This window comes from Balaenoptera musculus, chromosome 15 (genome assembly GCF_009873245.2).
Source record: "Balaenoptera musculus isolate JJ_BM4_2016_0621 chromosome 15, mBalMus1.pri.v3, whole genome shotgun sequence".
NCBI classification, from domain to species: domain Eukaryota; kingdom Metazoa; phylum Chordata; class Mammalia; order Artiodactyla; family Balaenopteridae; genus Balaenoptera; species Balaenoptera musculus.
Window position 1 is genome coordinate 12,739,702 of NC_045799.1, and position 7,141 is coordinate 12,746,842.

A 7,141-nucleotide genomic window follows, 5' to 3' on the forward strand; every position below is an offset into this window, starting at 1 on the left:
GTGGTTCTCCTCCCATCATCCATAATGGGGCGGGGGAGGGGGATTGCAGGACAAAGAAGGCAGCCGTGAGAGAAAATGAGAGAGGGCAGGGGGGAGGCAAGGAGGGTGAATGGAGGGGGAAGAGGAAGGAGAAAAGGGGGGATGAGTGCACGTGAGAGAGAGAAGGGAGCAAGGGGGGTCTTGATGGGGCCAGAGGAGCGGCTTCCTCAGTGCTGAGTCAGCAGCCGCCCTGACTCAGAAACTCGAATTGTCCATCCAGTGACCCCTCAGGCCTCACGGTCTCTGTTAGAACATGAAAGGTGTCCAGCAGATCCTCAGGGCCATTCAGTTTTCATCCCATATATGTGGGGCTGTGCGTGCGAACTTACACACATGCACCCACACTCACACATACGTGCCCTGTCTCACCCCTACACACTCGCCGCTCAGACACAGCCAGTCAGTGTCATTAAAATGCCAGGCCATGCCTCTGCCTCCTCGCAGAGCCCACGTGACCCTGCTGATCAGAGGAGGCCACGAGTCCGGAGGGTGAGCCCTGGCATCGGTCCACTGCTCTCCATGGCAACCTGGCTGATACCTGTTTGTAAGTTTAAAAGCTCCAGGACTACAGGAGCTCTCACGTTACTTCACGCAGATCAGCTGTTCACTATTCAGTGCTCTCACTGTTAGACGAGGCAGCGGGGCACAAAATTGGCATCTGCTCTGCGTGTGTGTGTGTGGGAGTGAGTCTGGCGCGCAGTTGAGATGAGGGGCTGGGGGCAAAATAGCATTAAAAATACAGCCAGTAGTAATTGGATTATAGTTGTTGGTTGCTTTCAAAGTACTTAACACAGTGTATTAATCCCAAAGATAAATTACATCCAGTGAATTCTGAAGTGTCTCACTGATAGAACATGAGCTGTAAGAAGAAAGAACACCCTTGCAAACCTGATCAAATCTCCCATGCGGTCCTGATGTCGCTGGTGGACGGAGGGACTAACATCCAGGTAGGTGATGTGGGAGAAAATAGGAACATGCCCGTCAGACGGGTCGGCAGTGACGGTGGGGTCAGGACAACGGAAGACCCAGGACCCACGTGGCGGGACTCCAGGCTCTGCGTCCCCCGCCCTCTGGGTGTGGGACGAGGTGGGAGGTGGGGCTGGGGGGAAGCGGTGGAGATGGAGAAAGCTGGAGAGAAACGGCCACAGCTGGTTCCTCCGTCTGCAGCAGGTCTCAAAGCCAGTGTCCCCACGGGCCTGGCAGGTAACAAAAGGAGTGAAGAGGGCTGGACCAGCCGCCAGCCAGCACTTCCTGAGGGATTCCCACCTGCCAGACACGTTCCAAGCAGGTTCTGGATGCCCCCCAGCCCTGTGGTGTGGTTTTGTTACCGTTTCCCTGTAGAAGGGGAAAGACCCGGGGAGGACCCAGCAAGTGGCCTGTGGACAATGCAGCACAGCAGTTGGGGTGGCAGATCCTGGGTCTCCATGTGGGGACAACAGGGGGAGGGGTGGAATCGGTGGCAAACTGCGGAGCACGAGCCTGTCTAAAGGGGCTGGTGCCCTGGCCTCGGTGCCACCACAAGCTACCAGGAGAGGACTTGGGCGCAGAGTGGCGCCGTGTCCTGAGATCTTAAGAGAATCAAAGTATCAGATGCTCAAGTGAAATCTCAGGTTTTTCACGTGTTGACATCGGATTCACATTTTTCCAAAAACACCAGGAGGGACAAACTCGACACATCTGCTGGCTGGTTTGGGTCCACAGTGTGACCTCTGAGTCACTGAGAGAAAATCGTTCTGGAAAGTCGTGAGCATCAAGGTGTGTGTGGCGCTGAGCTGGCTGGTGTGAGGAGGGCTTTTCCCCCAAGACTCTGTCATGTTCGGGGGCACCGCCCACCGAGCTGACGCTGCTGGGAGGGGCGCCTGCTTTGCTCCCCCCAACCCGGGTGGCCGAGGAGGGCTCTCTGCAGGGCAGGGGGGGCGGGGGCGGGGCTACAGGGACCGGACAGGACAGGCCCTGTCCTGACGCAGCTAACGGTCCCGGAGTGGACAGTGGCCTCCACTTCCCCGGGGTTGCCCGGGCGGCTGGCGGGTCGGGCAGTGCTGGGTCTGGATTTCCATGTGGCTTCCACGCTGGAGACGGGCTCATCCTGTGGGCCATGCCCCTCCCCCAGCCTCTGCGGGAGTCCCCTGACCCCCAGGCCTGTGGGCATTTGCATCTGTAGCCCCGCCCCCATGCAAACCCCCTCTCTGCCCCCCAGGCCACGGCAGGGTCAGGTTTAGGACACTGTCCTCCTGCCCCTACGTGGGCAGAGCGACCCCCCACCCCAGCCTGGATGGAGGCCCCATAACAACCGTCCCCCTCACAATGGCCATCTCTCCTGAAAGGGTCACTTTAAGAATGCCAGGTGGCAGGTGCCAGATTTTGGCATCTGAGGAGCTCCCATAAGCTCCCAGGACCAAAGCAATCCTCTTTTGTCAGCACTGATGGGGAACAACTGGCCGCTGTCCTTTAATTAGGAGGGGACATGCTCAGCTATGGCCTCCTGCAGGGCTGCATAAACGTCCATTAAATCAGCCTGTGCGCTCTGTCGCTCCCCGCAGACCGTGAGGGCCCACTGAGGCCAAGGGGGAGCCCTCAGCCCCAATCTGGCTCCGGAGTCCAAACAGCGGCCAAGAGAAAACGCCAGTCAGCCCAGATTCCTGGCAGCTGATCAGTTGGGCAAATTATTTCGTGCAAATTAACTCTTAAGACTGAAATCCGGGCAGGACTCTGCAAGTTCATGGGCACCTATTATCTGCTGGTTTCAGGCACCTGGGTGCACCTGAGGGCAGGGTGCTCGTCTGCGGGAGGGAGATGTTCTGGAAGCTGTGGCCGCTGCGATCGGCCAGGCGCCTCCTCTTCTGCTTCTCATCCCCTGATGGAAGACGGTTCTGGCCGGGGGATGCGGCTCCAAGGCCTCCTCCTGCGTCTCCAGGAGCCCCGGGGTCAGGCGTGACAGGAGTGACTCAAGCACCATTTCCTGCTGTCGGAAGGGGCCACAGGCAGTGTTCCGGACCTTCCGCATCCCGAGGGGTGCCCGTCTGAGGCCGCACATGGGCACAAAGTGGGGTCCAGTGTGCAGGACATGACTGAGGGAGGTTGGAAAACAGGGACAGGTCGTGGACACCTGGCGCCGGAAGCATGGATGGAGACATCAGTGCTCAGACAAGTCCCAAAAGATGGAGAGAGGGGGAGGTGGGAGCCCCGTGCCAGGGGCTGAGACGTGGGGTCTCAGTGCGGCTGGGCCGGCAGGTGGCAGAGACCAGCAAGCCTGGGGTGGCCGCACAGAGACAGCCCAGGTGCATTCCGCCTTCCCAAACCCACTGTCCTGGCAGGGGACCCGCCACCCAGGAACCTGCTAGCCTCTGTCACTTTGTCTGCCTTTGGTCACTGCAAAGATGATGCTCACAGCCCCATCATGGCCCGCTGGTGTTGCCTGCTCATGCCCTCTCCTCACGCCCTGCCCCCGTGATTGTTTCCTCCACCCCTGGTTCTCGGTGTCTGTCCAGCAATGACAGCCCAGGCTCGCTCCCGGGGTTGGTGTCCGCCTCCCGCAGAAAGCCCACCCCGCAGCCCGGTAGTGCCCGGGGTTGGGGAAGCGCTGATGAATTTTCATCTCCACCTTTTCCCCTGTTTTCCCATCATCTCTTTTCTTGGAGCCTCTGCCCTGAATCCCAATGACTCTGGAAGCCCCTGGTGACCTCCCATCCCATATACACGTGTCACTTCTGCCTAGGCCTGTCAAGGCCAGCACACCCTGCTTAGCTCTGCCTCTGCTGAAACCGCCACGTTCACCCCTTCTCCCTTCCTCCCTCCCTCCCTAGTCCTATGGGAGTACAAGTCTAGTCACAGGGGAAGCCACGTGGCATACCACACAATGCACCAACCCCGTTCTAACCCTGCACAGACTCCCACCCCGTCTATTTCCTTCTTCTGTTCCTCTGCGGTAAACACCCATTGGCTCTTTCTTCCCAGGGCCGCATCTGTGCAGAGGGGGCCAGAAAACAAACTCACTCAGAGCCTGAGGAGGAGTTGGGGCTCTTTGAAGCTGCAGCCCTGCATGTATAATCAGCAACCCCAGGGCCCTTCTAGGGCTGGCTGCTGGGGGGAGGGAGAGTGCAGGTTAAACAGAGAGCGCAAGGGAGGCGCAAGCAGCAGGGGTAATTAATTTCTCTTGAAGGTTTATCCCCCTGTCGTTAATTTCCTTGTTGCATGTAGAAAAGTAGACACAGGCTCAATTAAGAGTGATGCTCTGGTGCCAACCATGCTTGTCTTTTAATCACGCTCTTTGCATATTGATTTTGACATCTCGGTTTAATCACAGGCTGTTTCACTGCGTTGTGGAATCCTTGTGCAACTTGTGGGGCTTTTCTGCATCTCCCAGAGTTGGGAGACAGCTCCCAAGATGGGACCGCAGACAGCACTCAGCCGGCAGCCTCCCTGCCCTGCTGGGTTTCTGTGCGGGAAGGATGTGAAGATCCTACCAGAGAGCAGTTACTTTCTAAGGGAAGGAATACATTTCCAGGTTTGCAGAGGACCTTGTACTGGAGGTTGGGACTGAGGACTCCAGCAGGACAAGAGCACATTTTTTCCCATCCCAGTGAAGGAGAAATTGAGAAAGCAAGAAGCCTGGCTGGTGGCAGTCCCTGGAGTCAATGAGGTCAGTAGGCTCTGGTCACAGCAAGAAAGGGCTGAGCCCCGAGCAAGTGCCAGGTAACCAGAACACAGAAATATGCCTCCATCCCAGCTGCGGGCATTGCACAGGGCCGTGGGGCTCAGTGGCTTCTCTCTGAGCCCCTGTGATTACTGTGCTTAGCATGGGTCCCCTCCCCCCCTCCCCTGAGGTCCTGTCTGCACACCTCGCTGGCACTGAGGATTTCAGACTGTCCTCGCCCTGGGTGATGACCATAGGGTGAACGACGACAACTCCCATCCCTGTGATGCTACGTTATGTGAATATGTGGATGGATGTGTGCATTTAGGAAACGTGTGCCTTATAACCGCTCTATGATTATTTTCTCCACTGTACAGATGAGGAAACCGAGGCTTAGGGTAAGAAACTTGCTCAAGTGGTGGGGTTGGGATTGGAACCCACGTCTGGCCTCAGATCCCTGACTTGTAACCTCTACCATAGCCCCAAAGGTCCTTCCCGTCTTTAGGGTCTGTGGTTCACTGGCCCCTCCCTACATCCCCAGTGAAGACAAGCCTGGCCTTTGTGTGCCCGGTCTGACGGCAAGTCCTGGTTTTCTGGAAGATCATTTGGTGTCAGGACAGAAGACAGACATTCAGGAGTCTGAGCACTAATTTTCCTGGTTATTCTGAAAAGGTGCAGTTTTCTCATTGAAGACGCCCCAGAGGTCTGATCTGATTGTGGGCTGGTTTAAAAGTGCTTGCTCTGACCTCCAAGGACATCTGCTGATTGGCTGTCCAGCCACTCAGACCCCGCCGTGCGCCAGCGCTGGGCTAAGTGCTGCATGAGGATTTATTCATTTGATGCTCACAACAGTTCTGTTTTATTTCTAAATTGGGAAACAGGCACAGAGCAGTAATTAAGTTCATTAGTAAGTGAGAGGGCTGAGATTTGAACCCAGACTGCCTGGTGCCGGGGTCCAGGCTTCTAACTACTATTCTGTGTGGCCCCCAAAAGAGCCCCAGGCTGTAAGTGCAGGGACTTTTGTGCGGGGGCAGGTGGAGCCTGTTTCTCTAAGGGTCCTGCAGGGCCCGCTGGGAAGGGCGGGTTGGCCGTGACTGTCTCTGCCGGGAGCCCCATCCCTGACCCCTCCCACGATCTGCTTCTTCTCCTCCTTCAGGACTCAGGTCCAATGTCCCCTCCTCATTCCCTGAGTCCCTATTCAGGTACACCCCCGCCTGCCACTCCATCACTTCAGCCTGGTTAAAGTTCTTCCCAGTACACGTCTCACTCTCTGGAATTGTCTGCAGGGCTGCCTTGATTTCTTGCTCATTGTGTGTCTCCCGTCACGAGGGCAAGGTCTGGGCTGCACCCCCAGGGCCTGGAACTGTGCCCGGCACAGAGCACGGGCTCCCCAGCTCCTGTGGGATGGATGACATGCGCGCGGAGAAATCCCCAAGGTCACCCCCAACCTGCTCACTCGACAGAGGACGTGTGCCCTACCCCCCCCAGCTGCACTGCCACGTGGACACACATCCTGGGCACACATGACATGGGCCGTCAGGGAGCCCATGGACCCTCCAGCAAGAATGAAGACGTCTGTGCCCAAGACTCAGCTCAGCCTCCAGATCCTACTGCCTGTGGACGTCCCAAACCAACCAACCGCGGCCCTGCGCCCCTCAGAGGGACACTGAGCGGGGAGGTGGCGCGTGGACAGAACCCCTCCACACACACCTGTGCTGGGGGGATGGAACATAAACCGGGGAGGGGCATGGCTCACCATCCCCAGCCAGGACGATGTTCAATCCACCCCGTTTCGCGTGGCTTTTCTCCTCTGGAAAAAGTCCTGACATCTCTTTTTTTTGGCTCTTTTAGTCTGAGGAGAGATGATGAGCCACGGGCTGTGGTGGAATAAAAACCTGGGAGATTTGCTCCCTCGTCACATCCTGAGCTCAAACCAGGTGGCGTCCTTAGGGGCTGACAGTCGGTGGCGTTGAACAGAAGTGCCACGGTCACAGGAGGAAGCTTTTCTCCCAGGACGGGACTGTGGTGAGTTTGTGCCCATGAAGTCTTGGCTGGGGAGTTGCTTTCCTAAAACCTACTTTCCTAAAACTCTACCAGCCTGTGGCTTTAATTGCAGAGGCGCCTGGAGATGGTGTGTGGTGGGAGCGCGTGTTGCAGCAGCAGAGATCCTGGGTGACGTGGGTGGAGCCTTTGTCCTGGGTGGCAGCTGTTGTGATGGGACCTTCCTGGGTCAGAGTCTGGGGCTTCGGGGCCCAGGCCTGGGGCTCTGGCCTCTCACCGTGTGACCTCTGGAGAGTGTCTCAGCCTTGCTTAGTCTCCTTTCCCCATCCTTGCAACAAGAACTATCCTGTCTTGCCTTCTCTCAGGCTTGTTGGGGAATCATCTAAACTGATGCAGTGTATGTAGTTGCTCTCTGCCTGCAAATTATTCCAAAATCTGATGTTGAGTTTCCAACTCCTGACATGTTTT

The 7,141-nt window shown here is 57.1% G+C and overlaps 1 long non-coding RNA gene across 2 annotated transcripts; it reads left to right on the forward strand.

Annotated features, from left to right (window-relative positions):
- Positions 1 to 203: 203 nt before the first annotated feature.
- LOC118880534 lies at positions 204 to 6,641 on the forward strand. 2 transcript variants are annotated; one of them, XR_005016328.1, is made up of 3 exons: positions 204 to 583; positions 865 to 986; positions 4,544 to 6,641. It is a non-coding gene; the product is annotated as an uncharacterized LOC118880534 (long non-coding RNA). The 2 variants fall into 2 exon arrangements; XR_005016329.1 differs by having other exon boundaries at positions 891 to 986.
- Positions 6,642 to 7,141: the final 500 nt, after the last annotated feature.